This window comes from Mustela erminea, chromosome 16, assembly GCF_009829155.1.
Source record: "Mustela erminea isolate mMusErm1 chromosome 16, mMusErm1.Pri, whole genome shotgun sequence".
NCBI classification, from domain to species: Eukaryota; Metazoa; Chordata; class Mammalia; order Carnivora; family Mustelidae; genus Mustela; species Mustela erminea.
The window spans coordinates 42338437-42360102 of record NC_045629.1 but is presented as its reverse complement, the minus strand read 5'-3'; the positions used below and the strand labels follow the sequence as shown (position 1 = coordinate 42360102).

The 21666-nt window shown below is 35.3% G+C and overlaps 1 protein-coding gene across 9 annotated transcripts in view; it reads left to right on the top strand.

Annotated features, from left to right (window-relative positions):
- Positions 1-2680: 2680 nt before the first annotated feature.
- The window catches only part of TRIQK (triple QxxK/R motif containing), a 102164-nt gene continuing 83178 nt past the window's right edge, over positions 2681-21666 (top strand). For 4 of the 9 annotated variants that reach the window (XM_032316244.1, XM_032316238.1, XM_032316242.1 and 1 more), the window contains exons 1-3: positions 2681-2818; positions 9655-9711; positions 12940-13099. The gene's annotated coding sequence lies outside the window, so the exon portion shown is untranslated. Of the gene's footprint in view, positions 2821-2844; positions 3029-9654; positions 9712-12939; positions 13100-14975; positions 15156-19725; positions 19831-21666 lie in introns of those variants that run through there. The other 5 variants (XM_032316236.1, XM_032316237.1, XM_032316245.1 and 2 more) reach the window with 5 other exon arrangements.

Here is a 21666-nt window from a genome sequence, read left to right as displayed (position 1 = left end):
AGTAATATGCATATTTGACCTATCACACAGTCATTTTCCAGCTACCAAGAGAGCTAGTTTGGATATTTAAACTTAAAAATTTAAGGCAAAGTACTGCTGAAAAATATTAAATAATTTGATATTATATTTCTTATTTTAATATACCCAATGAATTTCATATTTGTTGACACAATCGTAATTTCTGCAAATGATCCAAATTGGTACCCCCAAATTTCAAGCTATATGCATATTCATCTAGACCAAAGTGTTAGCACATATAATTATAGATTATAATTTATATTTCAACTTATCACAAATTTAAATGTAGCACGTCTGTCATTACATGGTAAAGAACTCTGAGAAACAAACTTAGGGTTTCAGAGGGGAGGAAGGTGGGGGGTTGGGTGAGCCTGGTGGAGGGTATTACGGAAGGCACATATTGCATGAAGCACTGAGGGTGGTGCGTAAACAATGAATCTTGGAACACTGAAAAGAAATTATAAAATAAAACTAAAAAAAGAAAGAAAGAAGCATATTCATAACATACATCTGGATGCTTTAATTTTACATTAGTGTCTGACTTCTTGTTCAATATCCCTAAGATACATTTTATTTCATATTAGGTTAGTTTGTACTTCATAATTTCTTCTAATGTATATTGGTGTCTATGGGGAAATTTCAAATTATATATGTTCCGAGTATTGGAGCAGAAGCATAAGTTAAAAAATAAACATCTGAAGCATGGATAGCATGAGACTCTCCAACTCCAAAGTGGAGAAGTTAACTAGAAAATTATTTTTTGGAGTTTAACTGAGTAAATACTTGCAAAACTACTTTGCAATAGTCTTACTCATACAGGGTAAGTTGGCTAGTGCTCATTTTATAAAATAGTAAAGTGCTTGCAGAACAACTCACCAGGACAAGCTATTTCAAAAGAAAATGTTCAAGATAAGAAATTCAGTGGCAGAGACTCATTATTCATTGTTCTAACCTTATTTCCTCATTGCAGACAGAGTTTTGATATGTATTCTTATGTATATGTAGCACAGTAATTTCTACTGGGTGTTTAACTAGATACCAAGGTGTAGAGTTCCATAAATTTGAATGTATGCTTCAAACATCTGGAGCTATACATATGGGAAATATACAGCTGTGTTTATTTCAATGATTACACATTTACATGCATACAATACATTTATTTAAATGTATAATCTCTTATATATGTGAGAATATTTAAACAAATGCATTTGCTGTACTTACTTGAATATGCAATTGAAAAAGGATTCAAATAAATAATTCACCACTTTTATTTAAATCTTACAGTATTTATTTATATAACATACTTATTAATATACAATCATAGCTCTTTCTTTTTAGTCTAAAACAAATATTTTTAAAAGATTAAAGAAACATAATGGTGATCATGAGTCATACACATCAAGAAATTTTGTGGAGAGTTATTTATAGTTAGTGAGCTTTCAGAAGAATTTGAAAATTCAGCAGGACAAGAGAATAAAATCATTTGCAATTGGAATGTGTTTTTTATCCCAACAATTTTATCATAGTATAGTGGACATTTTTAATTCAATCTCAAAGCACTTGTCCAGAAATTGTTTTGTTTTTTTCTGTTATTATTACTACTGTATCCGACAAGATAAACACTTCTGGGTATTGGTTTAATATAGAAGGAAAAAAGGGTTGCACTATTTTAAAACCACACGCATACAAATCTGGTTAAGAGTATTAAGATAATCTCATTTAACTCTACCTTTATTTCTAGGAGAGGAACTGGAGACCAGCAAATGATTTAGGAGAAAAGAAAATAAAATTACACTTTGGATTCAATTCCTGGTCCCGATATCCTGGGAGATTTCAGAGACCTTCTAGTTAGTCTATTTATACTTGTCTCAGTCCTTCTTTATTCTGTGTGCTATTTCCCTTCTCAAGGGCTTTTTTTTTTTTTTTTTGAAACTACGATGGGCTGGCCTACAGGAAAATGACTTACACTAGAGCAAGGGAAAAATTGAAAAATTAAATTGGAAATCGCATAATTTTAAGAAAGAATTTTAAATTCAATTCGCCACAATAAAAAATAATGACTACAGGCACTTTTTCATTTGTTCAATGATTGAATAAATGTAACCTATCTGAGCCTCAGTTTCATTGCTGGTAGGCCTTGGATAGTAACAGCTCTGTTGGGTGTTGAGAGGGAGTACGGGATTATAAAGTATAAATCATTCAACTGTTAAATGCTTTCCAAAAATATTATCTTAGTATTTCATTCCCATTTCGTAGACGTGAAAAATGAATACCTGGGCATACCTCCAAAGTTTTACTGTTGCTCATGATTCAGGAATCACTTTTCCTAGATTAATTAATCTGTGAACAACTTCAATCTGCAAACAACGTTGTTTTCAGAGATAGTTGATGCTTCCTCCCAGGTATGCGCCCCGGAGAGTGGGGATGGGGAATGTGTGTCTTAGGTGAGAAGCCCTCAACAATCAAAAAGAACGTACCCTCGTGTTTTATATTTCTCAAACGAGTTATAGTCCTTATTTCTGATTTCTGGGGTCACCTCGTAAATCAAGTATAGGAGCAGGGCGGGCTCCTCGGTGTCCGGGACCCGCGCACAGGCGGGAGAGAGACTGACCAATCGGAGCGCGGGCTGGGGACTGGTCGCATCCCTTTCCTCCGAGCCCCGCCTCTTTTCGTACCGCCCGTTGGGATTAGGGGTGTGCGGCCGGCTCGTCCCGCCCCTGCCTCTGAGTGACAGGACCGTGGACAGCAACATTTCCAGCTAGACGCGAAGTTTGTCGGCCCTTGCCTTGGCTGAGCTGAGGTGTGTGTGTCCCGCGAGGGCGAGGGGGCTGGGGAGGCCCTGCCAGGGAAGCTCGGGGTCAGGGACTGAAAGCGGGCGCATGGCCTTAGCGAGCCCCCAAAGCGTTTAGGAGATGGTCGTTCCGCCCCTGAGAGCGGCTCTTGGGCGGGCCGTGTGGAGGGAGGCTCTGGAGGAGGGGGAACCCGAAGCCCGGGAAACCCAGTAGGTACGGTAATAACTTAAGGACCCCTTCTGGCGAACAGGACGCTCGCGGTGGGGGAGGGGATGGCGGGTTTGGTGTTGGGGTGCGGGGTGGGCGTGGCCGCCTCTGTTGCTAAGGAGCGCGCGGTTCCCGCCCTGCCAGCGTGTCCCGCTAGGGCACTGGGCCTTGGAAATTTTAGTCCCGCCCACCGCCCGAGACCGACCTCTCACTTGGCTAGGGATTGGCTCCCTTTTGCTGTCAGTTAATTCGCGTTCGTTTATTTTACTGTCTGGCTCTCCCGGTCTGTAGTTGTCTGGCGTCCCTCCCCAGTATTACCCTTCTGCGTACTTTCCTTCTTAATAAGCATCTGTAGACCAAAACAGGCAGCGTGAGGTGGCTTTATTTGCACGGAGGAGAGGGGCGCTGGAGTGGGATGGGGAGAGGATCTTTGCTTGGTTCTTGGTGAATCCCTGAGCCCACAAAGTGTTGGTGTCCATGTGGATGGCTAGGGAAAGGTGGTTAGGAGATCTGGTCTCTTCCACTTAGAATTCTTTTTCTCATTGGTGCCCGTTTGAGCACAATAAGCAGCTCAGGAAGTTGAGGTTATTCATTTTTGGACAGGCCTCAATACATGATCTCCATCTCTTCTGTGGAGAGTGGGTCATATTAAGCGTGTAAAGCCCCTTGGCTTCACTGACCCACCTTCAATGATTAACTAAGATGGTAACCACAGAAAACCACTTCAGATCTCTTTGCTCGTACCAGTTGGCCCCAAGTGATTCAGCAGAACAAACATTCCAGAGAGAATACACAAAAGGAGCTAAAAAATCTGCTTTTACTTCCTTCTGCTAGGTTTACTGTATAAATCCCCAAGAAGGAAGCTTGTACTGCTTGATAACACCGGGGCGAAACTTGACCTATAAGTCAGAAAACAGGCAGGGTTAGGAAATAATGTCCTTGGGCAATAACTTTCATAACTTTTCTCACCTATAAAGTGGGGCTTCTGTGCACTTTGTTCCTAAAGAGTAAGAAGGGATAATTGATTATGAAAGTATTATTAATGATCTACACAGATATAAAATGTTACTGATTACATTTTATCTTTTTGTCTGTATAATCTGAATTTGTAAACACAGAAGTATGATTATTCAGCTTAAAGTATTTTCAGACTTCCTTTGTGACTTCTTTCATCATTGGAACTACTCTGGGTCTGTAGTACCCTCCTTTATGTTAATGATTCTGTGATAGTTCTGGTTACATAGCACCTTAAATGTTTTGTGTGACATCCCTGTCCCCCCTTACTTGACATCACTGGTTTTTCAAAGTATACACATAGCCTGAAAGGATTGGGAAAGATTACCTTCTAATCCAAAGATGAATGACCTCTTTGGTGCCATATACCACTTTGAGAAGCCAAGGAAAGCTGTTGACTCTCCCCTTAGAGAAAGACACAGTTGGAAGCCTAAGTGGTCCTGGATTAATATCCTATTTTGGATCAACTTCTTGAGGGATAAGGAAATTACTCTCCCCCTTGCCTCATCTCAAGGAGAGAGTGAGTATATAGTTGGGAAAAGAATTGTATCTTTTTCCTTTCTTCCACAGTACATTTACCATAGTTTAATTCAGAATCTTAAGTCAATCCTTTTTTTTTTTTTAACTATTTAATAAACAGGAACTACCAATAGATTGTTGCTGTCTTTTCAAACCATGTAAGCTGTAATTTTTTTCAAATACCTTTTGATCATTCTCTTAAGGGATATTCTTATACTTAAGCCAGTGGAAAGAGAAGTTATTGTCAAATATTTTGAGAAAATGTGAAATGGTATTTTTGAGATTAACATTAAATACATTAACTTTCTCTTCTATCAAAGTCCATTTTGGACAAAGAAAAACTGATTATGTTTAGCATATGCCACTTGAATACCATAACCTGACTCTTAGACTCTTTTCTACAACTTAAGTGAGTCATCTTTTGTACTATTTTAATTTCTTGTGGCTAAAAAATATTTTGGTTGGTTCCACTTTGGCTATTTTCTTGATTTCTCTATTTAAATAAAAGACTATAAATGAGGTTATTTTGTTTGCTGAATTTTCTTATCGAGGTTTATCAATAAAGTGGGCATCTGTAGTAGATATTATCATCAGGGAAAACACTGAAAAAAGAAAAATATATATTGCTTTTGTAATAACATGAGAGTATATAGGAGCACTTGTTTTCTTTATTAGCACTTATAATTTCATTTGAATTGTTCAGTATTTGATTATCCTTTCTTAACTCCATTTCTGGTGGAGAAGCTGGTATAAAGACAAATGGATTAGAGAAAGCATTCTAATGAAATTAAAGTTTTTAGGGCCTCAATAAATAATAGCTTTTTTTCTCTCTTGAGTTTGTAAACAGGTGGAGGTTACAATATCAGCTTCATTACTAAGTAACTGATTGGGCATAAAATTTCAATAGGCGACTAGAAATGAATACTAGTACTTCCTGTCCCTTTCTACCTCTGCTGCTTTTTTCAGAACCTAGACTTCAGTGAGAGAAAATTTCAGTTTCCAGAGAAGATATACTTACCCAGAATTACTGATAGGCATGGTCCAGGGAGGAAAGTGAAGTAAAAGAAGGAAAACTCTAGTATTTACAGATTTGCAGTATTTACTATCTACCCATTGAAGTAATATGGACCAATGGATTTCAGCCATCAATCAGATAACTCTCCTGTTGGGAAGCCGCAAGTAGGGAGTGGGATCTGAGGCCAGGACTGTTAACCTAGAGTTCTGATTTTCTACCCTGGGTGATCCCTTTGGGTCATTTGAAATATGCAGAGGTGTTTTTAAATTATTACTATGTGTTTAAAAGCTCCTGGCTTTTGGGACCCTGTGTAACATAGAGGTATAGTTCAGTGAAGAATTTTCTTCCCCTCCTCCAATGCCAGAAATACCTCCTTCGAGAACCACTGTTCCAGTGAAGTTCCTCCACATGGAAACATAAGGCTAGGCCAGATTTCTCCCTAGTCTTTGTTTCTCTGTATTCATATTTTTGATATCAATAGATTTAGCTCTAAGTGTGAAGGTTTTAATAAAAATATTGCTTAGAAATTGTCATTTTTTGGTATTCTCCCAGAATGTCCAAAACAATATTAATGGAAAATAATGATGCATATTTTATAATATTTGATATCCTCAAGACATATCTAACTGAACAAATAAGGATCATAGATTCCTAGAGCTAATTCTTTTCACACCTCTTACTTACATCCATACCTGTTAAGTATCTTTGCAACAGCAGAGTGAAATAGGTATACAGTTTCATGAAAAAGAAAAAATGATTTCTTAGCTTCTTAATTTGGAGATGTTAAACAATAGAAAGATAAATACGCTGTACTCAGAGGTTTAACAAATTCTGTTTTGTTGAATCAGAAGGTGGAGACAGTTGCATAAGTGAGAGATCTTATCAGTTTCATGGTTTCCAAGCACTGAACGTGGAGAATGACAACAGGATTAAAAAGATGCTTAGTTCTTCTATAGAAGTATTATGTAGTGGGTTCCTGGGTGGCTCAGTTGGTTAAGTGACTGCCTTCGGCTCAGGTCATGATCCCAGAGTCATGGGATCAAGTCCTGTGTCAGGCTTCCACCTCCATGGGCAGTATGCTTCTCTGTCTGACCTTCCAACTTCTCGTGCTCTCTCTCACTCTCTTTCAAATAAAGAAAAAAAATTTTTTTAAAAAGTATTATGTAGTGATATAGTTGCAAAATTAATGGATTAATTAGACTGATCAACTTAAAATTTTGGCAAAGGAAAAAGGAAGATGGTTAAACCCAAAAAACATTTTATCATAGATATTAAAAATATTAGAATATTCTAGGATGTAGAATAATAAATTATATGGGTACCTGTGACAAAGTCCTACTTGTGGATTATAGTTTATATCTACCCTAGATAGAAGGTACACTGGACTGAAAGGTTTTGACTTAGCTCCAGCAGTAGATACATTATTTTGGGTGGAGTGGGGGGTGGTTTATAATGTTTCAGGCATCAAGTTCCTTATAACTGAATATATACAGTAGCAGATTTATGAGGTTCTTCCATTTTTATGAAGAATGTGCTTGAACATTAGAATACATTCTCATTATTCACAGTGGTTCAGTATAGCACTGAATCTCTCTGAGCAAGGGCTTATCAGATTTTTTTAAGGATGGAAAGGTATAATTTAAAAAAGAACCAGTTTCTGATTCCATTTTGTCATTTCCTAGGTGTCCATTCTCTGCCTCCCCTTCTCTCCTCAACATCTCCACCCACCCCTCATACATACATACATACATTTGGAAAAGACTCGACTAGTAGAAATGATCTGTATAGTCTCATTCAAAGCCAAAGTATTCTGGATAGGTTTAGCATTTGAAATGAATAGAGTAGAATAAAAAACCCCCACAAATCCAAGGAAAAGTTAATCATAAGATTCAGTGAAATACCTGTGAAAATCAAGAATTTTAAGCTACAGAAGAACATTTGAGGAAATTCTTTGACATCTAATACAAGAATTCATGGCCTCTATGGATAGGAGAACTCCATATAAAAAGGACAGACAATGATTAAGTGACAGTAGAAAGATAAAAAGGTAAAATGTAAAGATGAGGAAGAAACTAAAAATGAGAACTGTATTAACTTATATTCTTGCTTTAACAGACTGCCACAAACTTAGTGACTTTAAAAACCACAAATTCATTGTCTTATAGATCTGTGTAGTTCAGAAGTCTGACATAGTTCTCAATGGGCTGAAATCACTAGGGCTGCATTCCTTTCTGGAGGCTCTGGGAGAGGATCTGTTTACTCTGAAAAAATATATACTTAAACCATTCATCAGTTGACTATGATCCATGGGCTACCCAAATCTGGCTCACTGCTGTTTTTTATGACCCGTGAACTAAGAATAGTTTTTGCTTTTAAATGGTTGGAAAAAACAAACAATATTTTGTGGTGTAAACATGGATTTTAAATTTTGTTTACAAATAAAGTTTTATTGGGACACATCTACACATATGTTTACATATTGTATGTGGTGCTTAAACAGCAATGTTGAGTAGTTGCAGCAAACAAGCAAATGTGTGGGTGTCTTGCTTTGCATTGCTCAGAGCACTACAAATTGCTGTGACACAGTTATAATTTGATTTTCCCTCAACCTTCAAAGCCTAAAAATTTATGATCTGTTGTATTATAGGAAAAGTTTGCAACTCTTGTCCTAAACTATAAACTTTAGTATATAAGATTGGAATTTTCTTTTTATTTCAAGGTACACAAATTTACTCAGTAATTGCCTTGTAGTGTTCTACTCCACCCCCACCCCCGCCCCTGCTTTTCTTGGTCTTATATGGACTGGGGTTAAAAATAAGTCTATTATTCTTTATATTTAATCATACAAAATTTCTTTTTTTCATCTCTGTGCCATAAATGAAACATACTCATATAAAGATTTTTAGAATTTCATTTCCAAAGACATTCAGTTAATTATTGCAGTACTGTAAGAAATAGTAATACTTTATGTATACCAAAAATCTGTGTACTTATAGAGAAAAGCATGTACTGTATTAAGTTATGTGTCAATCAGTTAATCAGCAAAGATCTGTTTGGCAGACATAGGTGAATTATATAGGGGGAGTGGCTTTGAAAGTTCTTGAAGGATGCCTGTGAATTTAAGGTAGGTAAGGCTGGGGCTAACGTAACATCAAGGCAAAGAGAACAAGATTTGTAAAGCTACTAAGCTGTCAATAGGATCACATAGATGGGAAATGAAAGAAATTCAGTGGCTGGAACACAGAAAAGTGGCTGGAGTGGAGGCAATAAAGACCTGCTGGCCCAGGCCGAGATGGCTGTTTTATATGCCATACAAAGCAATTTTCATCTTATAGCCAGTGAGGATCCATTTTAGATTTTTATACTGTAAAGCCCATGTGATTGGATTGGTATTTTAGAATAATGGTTCTTAAATTTTCAAATATAGCACTCCCTAAATTTTTTTAATGCTATGAATATACCATCATGGAACAGAAGTTGCATTGGGATATACCCTCGCATGTCCTATTTATAACAACATTTTCCTTGAGGGAGGATATATAGATAATCCTCTAATTATCGTAGGAACTTAAATGGTACATAAATTTTGTGAGCAGACTGTTAAACTGAAATAATTTTAAGATTTCAAAAGATTAAGAAGTTACCTATAATGTAAAAAAAATAATCTGTCTGGCCTCTCCTGGATACACAGAACTACTTTAAGACCAAACACAATATATATGTTTGCACACTGCACCAGTTTTATATATGGCTTATAAAAACTTTATAAAAACTTGAGATAGACGTTTAGTTATGGACCACTTTAACACATTTGGATTTTCTTTTCTTAGATATTTAAAAAACAATGTTTAATGCTTAGTGTTTCTTCAAATAAAATTAGTGTATTTTGAATGCCTGTAAAGAGTTGGACTAAAACTGTATCTCACTTTGAACATTGATTTAGATATATAATAAAAATAGTATCCCAGGTAATATTTTCTCACATTTATATAGACTTTTATATTTGCCACATTATTTTCATAAAAATGATCTCATTTCAGTCTTACAATAATCTCTGATAATATATGAGTTCTTTACTCCATTTTATAGATTTGAAGTCTATATCTCAGAGGGATGATCTGAACATACTCTTCATTATAGAGGAAAGTGAGTATGCTCTATGATTAGATAGATTTGCATTCAAATCTGTGCCCTTTTCTTTGTTAACTGTGTGTGCTTAGAAAAGTCACTTAATTTGTTAGGAAACTCAGCTTTCCCAGTTGGAGTTAATTGTACTTGTCCCACAGGAATGTTATGAGAATTTCTTTCTGATAATACATGTGACGTGTAATGCACAGTAAATGGAAACTGCTGATATGATTATTGTTGCTAATATTAATCATCATCATTAACACCCATTATTCACATTTTCAAAACCCAAAACTTATTTAAGAAAATAAAGGTTTTGCAAAATAAATTTTCCCCCAAGTATTACATAAACTCAGTTGAGACAAAATTGTATTTAAAATGACATGGAACTATTTATGTAGTGTTTACTTTTCTAGTCATTGTCAATAGTGATAAGATTTTGCTATGAAGTATTAATATGCTGTCCCTATATTCCTCTAGGATTATTTTGTAATTACAGTAAATGAGACATATTACCTCTCTGTAATCTAAAAACCTTTAAGACACAACTGGCCCAAACATTTTAGATAAGGACTACAGATATATATTACTATGATTCTTTTATTTTAATAATCTTATTGAGATGTAGTTCACAACCATTAAATTTATTATTTTAAAATGTACAATTCAGAAGTTTTGTAGCATATTCACAAAGCTGGACAACCATCACCACTATGTAATTTTAGAATATTTTCATAACCTCAAGAAAGAAACCCTGTATCCATTATCAGTCATGCCCCATCTCTTCTGCTCTCACGCCCAGCCTTACCTAACTGTTAACCTGTTTTCTGTCTCTATAGATTTTCTCATTCTGGACATTTCATATAAAGAGAACAATAGGAATGATGTATTAACTGGACTTTTGTGACTGGCTTCTTTAATTTAGAATAATGTTTTCAAGGTTCACCCATGGTGTCACATGTGTCAATATTTCATTCCTTTTTTGGTGGAATAATACTCTATTGAATGGTTATATCACATTTGATTTATCTGTTCTTTGGCTAGAAGAATATGCTGCTATAAACATTCATGTGCAAGTTTTTATGTGGACATATGTTTTCATTTCTCTTGGGTAAATACCTAGGAGTGGAAATGCTGGGTCATATGGTTACTGTATGGTTTTGAGGGGAACTGCCAAACTATTTTGAAGATGGCTGTGCCCCATTTTATTTTTCCACCAGCAGGGTATGAAGATTCTAGTTTCTCTACATCCTCAATAACACGTCTTATTGTCTGTCTAGTGAAGTGGTATCTCATTGTGGTTTTGATTTGAATTTCCCTAGTGATGAATGAAATCTACTGTCTTTTCATGTGCTTATTGGCAATTTGTTTTTATTCTTTGAAGAAATCTCTATTTAAGTCCTTTGCCTTCTAAAATTTGGATTATTTGCATTTTTACTGTTGAATTGTAAGAGTTCTTCATTCTGGGTATAAAACCCATATCAGATACGTGATTTGCAAATATTTTCTCCTCTTCTCTGGGTTGTCTTTTCACTTCCTTGGTCATGTACTTTGGAGCACAAAGGTTTTTCTTAATTCTGATGAGGTCCAATGTGCCTACTTTTTCTTTCGTTGCTTGTATGTTTGGTGCTATATCTAAGAAACTATTGCCTAACCCAAGGTCATGAAGTTTTACTCCTCCATTTCCTTCTAAGCCTTTTATAATTTCAGTATTTACCTCTAGGTATGTGATTCATTTAAGTTAAATTTTGTGTATGGTAAAACAGGACTTTGATGTAGGAAAGATATTAAGGTTCAGAGCCAACTGCCAAGAAAGAATTCTTGAGACGTTTTGGTCCAAAAAGGTGGTTTCATTAAAGCACAAGAATAAGGAACTGTTTTCAGAAATAGCTGCACTGGGGTCATGAAGAGTGGCTGATTATATACCAACTTTCAAGTTGGGAGGGGTTCGGGATAATGTTATCCCTTTTTGGATTTCCAGGACCTTGAGGGGACTAGCTGTTGTTGGGAAGAGGTCATTTATTATTGTCTGTCAGTAGGTCATAAGCTTGGGAGATGATTGCCAACATGCATCTTGGAGGGGGGGGCGGTGATAGAGAGAAAAGATATTTCCAAAGAGATTTTTATGTGTTAAAGTAGACTTACAGGATCCTGAGGGTCAGATTAAGATTGCCTTTAGCCCTTAGCAAAGTATTAACATCGAGGCAGTTGAGTCCTTAGAGGAATGTCACGCTGTCTGTTTCAAGGACTTGGCAGTGGGCTAATATTAAGGAAATTTAGTTTTAGTAAGGGAATTTAGTTTTTCTTTTTGCCTTTGTTTCCCATGTCAGACTTCAGTTTTATTCTTTTGCACCATTTTTAAAAGACTATGCTTTTGTATTATCACGCTTGAGCTGGATTATTATCACTATTTAAAAACAGCCTAAAGGTGGCAAGCTATTTTTAATGATATTATTAGAATTAGTGAAACTTGTGCTCTCAAATGCTTGGGGTTAAATTTTGAGTTGGTGTTACTATTATGAGAAAATGGTTTGGAACCATTGTCTTATATAGATAAGAGTATCTATGTAAGAGCAATTGCAATATAAAACTAGAGATAAGTTCAGTGCCTGGCACATAATAGGTATTCAGTAAATATTTGTCAAACAAAAATGAATAAATCATCTATTATTTGATTGTTTTCTTTCTTGCTTTTTAATGGGCATTTAGTTTAGAAAGTAACATATTTAAGCAATTATGGTTAAATAAATAAAATTTGTTTTATAGGTTGACCCTGTACAAATTACTAACAGAGAACAAATTCAAATTGGTCTCTTTATATTCCTATTCAATTCTAAAATATAGTGAATACATCTCTAACTACTTTTTAGATAATTACTATATAAAGAACCATTCTTAAAGTGTGATCTGAAGAAATAATGTTACTATTTATTACAGTGGAAAGGGGGTCTTTAATTAAATAAATTTTAGACACATTGGGTCAAGTAAATTTAAATAGGCTTCTCTATTACAGGATTCTCAGAGCTTTGTTTTTGAAGGTATGCTTTGTGAAAAAAGAGCATGATATGCAACATTTTCTAAGTATATTTGACCAGAGAAACTTAATTCAAGTGAATGTGTAACAGACTTAGCAAACCAAGAAACACCTCTTAGAAAATGCTACCGCAGTGATTTTATTTTGTAGGTATTAGGGCACTGGAGGTCATCCATTTATAAGGTTTCCATATACTCTACTTTGAATTCCAGTAAGAAAAAGCAACCAAGAGCATTGTTATTGGTATCTGGAATTGAATTTGCCAGGAATGCAAGCGCAGCTTCCTCAGTAAAGATCTTGCCTTTGGAAACATCTTACCCCTTGGCAGCTCTCCAGAGTTCAGACTTGGCAGCATCAAGGACACAACACAAGGTGTGTTTATTTGATTTAACATTTGGCAAAAGGTGTTTTGACTTGTGGTTTGTTTTCTTTCACTTGTTTTTTGTTTTGTTTTGTTTTGGTTTGGTTTGTTTGCTTCTGGCAATGAACTTGAGTTTGGAATGTAGTTTTTATAGAAGGCAGTATTACAGTGGGAGAATGATTTTATTTTTATTTGTTTTGTATTTGGGCAAATCCAAATAAAGAGAGCAAGATCCCTAGAGCTATAAATCTATATCTGATTTTTTAAATCATTTAGTTTTATTGTCTACTAGGATTTGTTTCTACTTTAAGCACTTGATCTCTCTCTCTCTCTCTTTTTGTACTTGATCTCTCTTATGTTTGATACACTATGATACTTTGGTACATTACTATATTTTGGTAGTTATATATGGATTATAATCAATGTCTCTGGTGTAGTAAGTAATAAGCAGATTGAGATCATCATAAAATGTCATTCAATGTCATTTTTAACGTTTCTTGATTAATTGGTATATCTGTGTGTCACCTGTTTTGTGGGAGAGGAAATATGTTATACAATCAAAGAATATGGGCCCCCATTATATCTCTGACCTTATCCTCTGCTATCCTCTTCCACCTCTTCCTCCACGCAGAACTTTTCAATGGCTCTCTGTTTCATTCAAGATAAAAGCTAAAAGCTCTTAAACTGGCCTCTGCAAGAGATGATTCCTTGTTACTGCTCTAATACCATCTCTAATCACTCACTTGCCCAGCCATACTGGCTCCTTTGTTGTTCTTTGAACATGCCAGGCATGTTCCCCCTCAGGATTTTTATACCATTCTCTCTACTGAGTGCTCTTCCCTAGATATCTGTATAGCACATTGTTTACTTTCCTTTGGGTCTTTATTACAAGATCACCTGGTCACCATCCACATATCCCTGCTCTATATTATCTACTTAGCATTTATCGCTATATAATAAACTATATATTTTATACTTACTTGTCTTGCTTATTGTCATTATCCTTCGCAGGAAAATCTGTTATGAGGGCAGATGGTTTTTGTTTTTTGTTCTTTGTGGTTTTTTTTGCTTTGGTATTACTCTATCTCTAGCAACTAGAGTAGTTCTTGGTTCTTGATAAGTGAATGAATGAATTACCAGTTAACTTAGCAAATGTGGTCAGTGTTTCACTTACCATGAGTGAGGCACTGTGCTAATTGGTGACCCTACATGTGTTGTCCAAATGGAGCATCTCTTCACTGGATGGGGGGCGATGATCAGGTAGAAGCTGTAGTGCAGGGGGTGAAAGAGTTCACCTGAGGCGGAACAAAGGAGACAGAAGTATATTGAATATACCGCAAGGGAGAGCGGTGGGCAGAATGGCAGAGGAGAGGCTGTCTGCAATGAGGTGGTAGGTGGAGGCTGTTTATTTAAAGGGGGAAGGTGAGGCGGTATAACCACCTATGGAATTCTCCTTTTTGGTTATCTGTGCCTAATTGTAAGCAGGCTATTGGTCAGCTGGGCCTATGGATACTTTGAGGTGGGCTCCTGCTGGGCCTTTTTCTATATTCCATTGCTCAAACCTGTTTGCCTAAAAGCTGTCTCTGCAATACAGAGATGAAATACACAGTTCCTGCCCTTCTAAGGACTGTTTGAAGGGAAATGGATGGTTATAGCAGCCATCTTACTACAGTGTTGTGTTGTAATGAGGTATGAATACAAAGCTATCATCATTGGAGAAACAGCATTTGAGTCAGATTGTACTGGGCTCATGGAAGCCTTCCTGAGAAAGGTAACCTATTTTTTTTTTTTTTTTTTTTAATCAGCTGGGATAGCCTAGGTTATGCTGTAGGAACAAATAAGCCCAATTCACAGTGTCCTAACATAACTAATGTTTATTTCTCACAGAGACTACATGTCTAAAATCTGTTAGTAGGAAAGCTCATATGATCCAGATGCAGCAATGGGAAGAGAGTGGCTAATTATGCACTAGCATTTAGAGTTTTATTGGTCAAAACAAATTTCAAAAGGGGGACTGTGAAGTGCAATATCGTCTCTACCTAGAGGGAGAGGAAAACTGGAAGATATGTGAGTAGAATTAATGGCTGCTGTTATACTTTTCTACTGTTTTAAAGGAGTATAATATATCCAGGTAAAGAGAAAGTTATTTCAGAGAAAGGAAGAGCATGGGCAAAGGCAGTAAGCTGTTATGTAGTGTGGTAATTTCAGGGAACTGTATGTAATTCAAAGTAGTTAGAGCACAGTGTTGGTTTGGGATAAAGATAGGTTAAAGAGACTGGGGGAAGAATGGAGGTTTGATTACACCAAATTATGGAATTACAACTCCATCCTGAAGGACATGAGGAAACACTGAAGGATATAATACACTTCAGGGGAATTTTCTTGATTAAACTTATTTGATGAAAGATTATTCTGGAAGCAGTATGGGGGATGGTTTGAGGGGAGCAAGACCAGAGACAGTAAGACCAATTATGATACTAATGCAATAATGGTGGTCAGGCTGCAGATGAATGCAATGACAGAGAAAATGGTAAAGGAGCGGTAAAGGTAGAAGGGCAGGAAAAGTATATACATGGGGGTGGACTCCAGGGCAGAGGGGGAGCCTTGGTGGAAGACAGGACACTTCGTCCAGTGAGATTATAGTAGAGGTAATGGCATGAACAGTGTATGTGTGGATTTATGTGTGTTTAACGTGTGTGAGAGAGTAAGTTAGAATAAGCTAGCAAGTGAGCAATTCTTACCTAGTGATCTATATATTCTTTGTGACTTGGGAAACCAGCTCATGTGCCTTGAATAGAATGAAGGTGGGAAGAAGACTTCAGGAGAGCCCTACAAATTGTAATGGCTACTGAGTCAAATGGAACATACAGCCAACTTGGGGCAGAGATGTTGCTGGGAAGTGTTATGTATTTGTTAAAAATCAGATTATACACTTTACTATGGAAATTGCTTTGGGAAGCTCGGTTGCTTTTTTCTTTAAATTGTTTAGAATTCAGTAATAATTTAAAAATATACACTTGAAAAGGCTTTTGTGTATGCAGCTTCCATTAGAGGGACTCAAGAGATACAATCTAGTGCCAGCCCCCAAATTTTGGTTAATGTGATAACAAGGACCCAATTATTTCATAACAGAAGGAATACAGATTTCTAAAACTAATGAGGTAGTTATCCAGTGCTTTTATAAAATCATTCTTTTATGATATGCTTTCAAATAAAGTAGTAAATGTGACAGTGAAGTTTAATTTTTTAAAGAAGACCGAGAAATGATTGGAATACTTGTGATATTTTTCTTAAAGGTTTTAGAAGACATTGCTTGGAATGTTCTATGATTTAAAGGATATTCTAAAATCATGTTTTTTGTTTCCCATGTATATTAGGACCATGGTTAACATATTTGGGATGCTGGGACACCTGGGTGACTCCCAGTCAGTTGAGCATCTGACTTTGGCTTGGGTCATGATCTTGGGGTCCTGGGATCAAACCCCAGAGTGGGCTCCCTGCTTGGCTGGAAGCCTGCTTCCCCTTCTCCCTGTGCCTCTACTCCTGCTTGTGCGCTCTCTCTCTCTCTCTCTCTCTGTGTGTGTGTGTGTGTGTGTCAAATGAATAGGTAAATAAATCTTCCCCCCCCCAAAAAAAGAGAGAATATTTAGGATGCTATTTATTATTGCAAATTGAAGTTTTGAGACCTTGATGAAAGAATCAGTTTTATTTAATATCATACTATTTCCCTAGAGAACCATACTGACCTGCTCAATGCATGTGGTGGGAATACAGATACATATGGATATAGATATATAAAATTTTTTTTAGATATATAACTTTTATATATGTAAACTTGTACAACTTAGTACAACTCCTGAGGAGAGAATAACAAAGAATTGATGGGAATGTTGACCTGAAAAGATTTTTTTCTTAGATTGGAGGATAATTAGGAACTCTTTACAAAGATTAGAGCTAACTAACAGTTTTTAGTTTTAAAACTGGGGACTAGTGTTTAAGCCTATTAGTTTGTTTGTTTGTTTGTTTGTTTAGAAGGCTGCCATTTTCCAAAGTATTTTTGAGTACTTATACTGTAAGCATGAAAGTGATACTATCTTACTCCAGAATTTCCAATACTTGCTAACAGTAAGGGGCATCTGGGTGGCTCAGTGGGTTAAAGCCTCTGCCTTCGGCTCAGGTCATGATCCCGGGGTCCTGGGATCGAGCCCCGCATCAGGCTCTCTGCTCAAGCGGGGAGCCTGCTTCCTCCTCTCTCTCTGCCTGCCTCTCTGCCTACTTGTGATCTCTCTCTGTCAAATAGATAAATAAAATCTTAAAAAAAAAAAAGCGCATATGTAATTTGGCATCTTAAAAGTAAATCCAAAGATACTTTTGTTGAAGCCACTTAGCTGATAGTAGAAGATAGTTAGGAGACCAAATAGTAGCAGAAAAATATACAATTTATGTAATTAAGTTAATACAGAAAAGTATACAATTTATATGTAATTAAGTTAATAGTATATTCTGAGACCATTCTTATACTCTAAGAACCTTAACTATAAAGGAGTTCATTTACTTTTTAAATGAATATGAGGTCATTGAGTTCAGATTGTTTTTGTTTGTTTGTTTGTTTATAAAAGCCATTTGGACTTGTGTGGCCCCTCAGCAATGAGTAACCGATTAAACCAGCATGATGTAATGATACTAATAATACTTAACGAACACTTACTATGTGAGAAGCACCATGTTAAGTACTTATATTTAGCTATTTAATTTAGTGCTCACAATAGCAGTATAGGATAGGTATTCTTACTGTGCCCATTTAAAAAATGGCAAATGAGTTTAGCTTGGTAAACAATTAAAAAGTGATAGAACCAGAAAGGAAGTGGATTAAAATAGAGAAGAGTTAACCCACCTTTTATCAGTCTCATATTCCTATAAGAGAGAATTTATAGTAATATTTTAAAACTCAAAGCATTTTTAATTGTTTATGATAATGAACCATAAAATATGGGTGATTTAACTTAATGTAACTGCCTTCTGAAAAATGTTTGCTCAAAAACATGTGTGCCACCGTTTTCTAATTGTTTTGGATTCTTAATATATAAAAACAAAGATCCCTACTCTTGTGGTACTATGTTCTAGTGGATAGAATTCAGAAAATAAACAATAGACTGCATTTAATATGAAAAATCCTTTTTAATATTTTCTTTTAATATTTTTAAATAGTTGGTAGATCTAAAGTAAAACAACTTTTCTTTTGCAACACTGATAATCTAATTGTTTACATCATTTGTAGTGCCTATATCAAATCATGAAAAGGATGAAATATTGATATAAAATGGTCATTTATTTTAAATAATTAATTTGAGATTAAATATTATTGACCATTATTTTGAAGACATCTCTTCCTCTCCTCCCTTCTTATACACTGAAGATGCAGCATTCCAAGAAAGCAATTAATTGTCATTTGTCATTTGTAAAAGAACTTTGTTTTGTGTAATTAAAGATCTGGGTGGTCTATGGCTAAAATGGAATGAAAGTGAATTAAAAAAAGTCTTTGGACATATTTTTCCTATGAAGGACACAGTTAAGTGTAGTCTTAATACCTTAAAATAACAGGAAATGCTTATGATTGAAGATTCAATTTTGCTCTTTTTGTTCAGCTATATCAGTGTGTCTTTATATGTGTATGAGAAAAAGAGGAAGGGAGAGAATAAATATGCGAATGAATTATGTCAGGGCTTCCTAGGTGCCTTTGTCATAGTAGCTTTTCAGAATCCTACCACTGTAATTCCAGAAATTGACTAAATGTTTACATATATTGTTAAAATAGAGGACGCTATTTCTCTCTGTCTTGGGTTTCTTCTACTTTCTCTTAAGTGATCTTAGTATTGCTATACAGGATCTTCCTTTATGTATTCATCACCAGTAGACCACTCTGCACTGCTTGATTTGGTAGGCCATCTTTCATTAATTCTCTCTTATGAATGCTTTAAGGAGTTAAATAATGGATACGGTTTATGGACTTCATTATTGAAGTAGTAATGATGTGGTACAGTGAAAAATTAAAATGTTCAATCACAAGGTCATTAACAAAGAATGAAAAATAATTAAGGGCAAAAGAAGAAAGACGGTTTTAAGATAAAATCCAAACTTGCGTATAAGACCACAGTGTTGAGAAAGACATTGGAAAGATTTTTGCAGAGGATAGAATCTGTATTAAAAGAAAAGTCCAGTTCTGTTAGTAACTAGATTTTTGTATAGAAGAGATAACGAAAGTCTTTGGCACAGGCTGTAAAAAGGTTTTGGAAAGAAGTAGAGGTAACAAAAGTGACAAGTGTAGTTAAAAAATGAACAGTAAGGAGTATGATGCATTAAGGAGAAATATGATCCTATCAGAAATTATGGTTATGGCCAATAAATGTGAAAAAGTTTGAGAACATTTGTTTCTTTATTAATTGCTTTAGATACTTTATTCATTGATTAAGAGTTGCTTACTTTCATGAAATCCCGTTTTCTGATCTGAGCTAAACAGGGCTAGTTTAAAGGCGGGGGCTCAGAAGAGTTCATAGCCTTTTTACTACATTCATTTTTAAATGCCTTATTTGAAAGAGGATGTCCTAGTTTATGATTTTCATATTTTTTTCCCTTTTAGAAAGAGGCAGATGGTATGAAAACTGGACTCCCTTATTTAAAGGGAATGTTGATATTTATAACCAAGCTTATCTCCAGCAAGATTTGTTTTTTGCAGCTGTTCCAGGTTGGAAAAAAATATTATATTAAAGCCCTGGCTTGTTTTTCTTTCCATATTTGGGGGGGGGGATCTTCAGAATGTGAAAAGTGATGTTTGATTTTAAACATGAATGCAATGTAAACTGTGATTTTTTCCTTCTATATGTGAATTTTCTGTTTGTATGCTGTGATGATATTACTCTTTTTGTTTCACTGATCTTTTTCCTAGATACATCACACTTGAAAAATAATTTACTCATCGTTTTCATATCATCAAAGTATTCTAGGAAGTATAGTAGATTTTTATTAAGAGTTAGCCCATTTTATTAAACAAACCATTTTCTAACTTTGTATTTTGGCATTTTAGTCATTTTCTTTCTGCCCAGAGCATCTTTTTCACTGGGAAATTAAGGGTTTTTTGTTTTGTTTTGTTTTGTTTTAATAGTTATGTTATTTAATATCAGACATATATTTTTCTTTTTAATTTTCTGTTCTTTGCTTCTGTTTTTAAAAGAAGCTGCTGGATATTTCTGTGGATGTAGTTTAGTAAGGTTTTTAAAAATAATTTAATTGAAAATTAATTTTATTTTATACTTAAACTTAATACATGGAGCTATTTGGGTGCATGATAAGACTAGAATGAATATCTATGCTTGTACACACATAAAGTCTTTGTACATATTTGTTCTGTATATGCACCCACACATAAACGTTTTTTCATAAAGAAGGGTGTTTTTGTAGTAAATACATTGATTTACTGTGAATAAATGTAATTACTGATTTATGTAGAGATAATTTATACATCCTGCTTGTCAAATTAAAGCAAACCCCACTACTTATCTTCTTGAATATGAAATTTTATGCAAATTATGATTGTCAGACTTGTATATTTTTTCTTCTTAATAATTGAAACCAACACTTTTACTTAAAAGTTTTTATTGCTGGGAGCACCTGGGTGGCTCAGTTGGTTAGGCACTGGACTCTTGATTTGTGCTCAGCTCATGATCTCAGGATGGCAGAATAGAGCCCTGTACCAGGCTTTGTGCTCAGCATGCAGTCTGCTTGTCCATCTCCCTCTTCTCCTCCACCTCCCACCCCTTGGTGGTTCTCGCTCTCTCAAATAAATAAATAAAGTAATAAAGTAAATCTTTAAAAAAAATTTTATTTCCTGTCTTTCAGCACTTACAATTAAACTATTTTAACATCATGAAGACTAGCATATTGCTAAATCTTTGACATAAACCATTATTAGTATAGTTTATTTCCAGAGATTATCTGTTTTTCTGAGTAAACCCTTTAAACTTCAATCTTTAATTCACAAAATTATCACTCTCTCTCTTTAATTACATAGAACATGAATACCTTTAATTGATTTTATCTGTTCAGTTTATTACACATCTTTTATTATTCCCTTAGTCTTTGTACTGATACTCAGCGTTCAAAGTGTAAAGTGGAGGATATGGGAATTCTTTGTTGGTTATCGCTTCTCTCTATCTTTTTATAAGGAATGCTTTTCATTTTCATCACACAAATGTCATTCTTTCCTTGCTTGAGTGTTTGCCTAAGGTAGGTCTAGTAAAAATTTAAAAGCAATTCTCAAAATTAAGAACCAAATCAACATGAAGCACTTAATGAAAGGTGCTAGCATTCTGTTGCTCTGTCTTCTCACCATGTAACAAAGCAAGTGATTCTATAGAAGGTATGAAGCTATGCAAGTAAAAATCATGCACATTACTGTTCCCTGTTTTCTTGTAATTGCTGCATGTTCCCAATGGATGCCTATATGAGTGAGCATTTAAGAACCATGTGACTGGGGTCATCTATATTCATTTTCTATTTCTTTAGCCAAGAGATCCAAAGTATG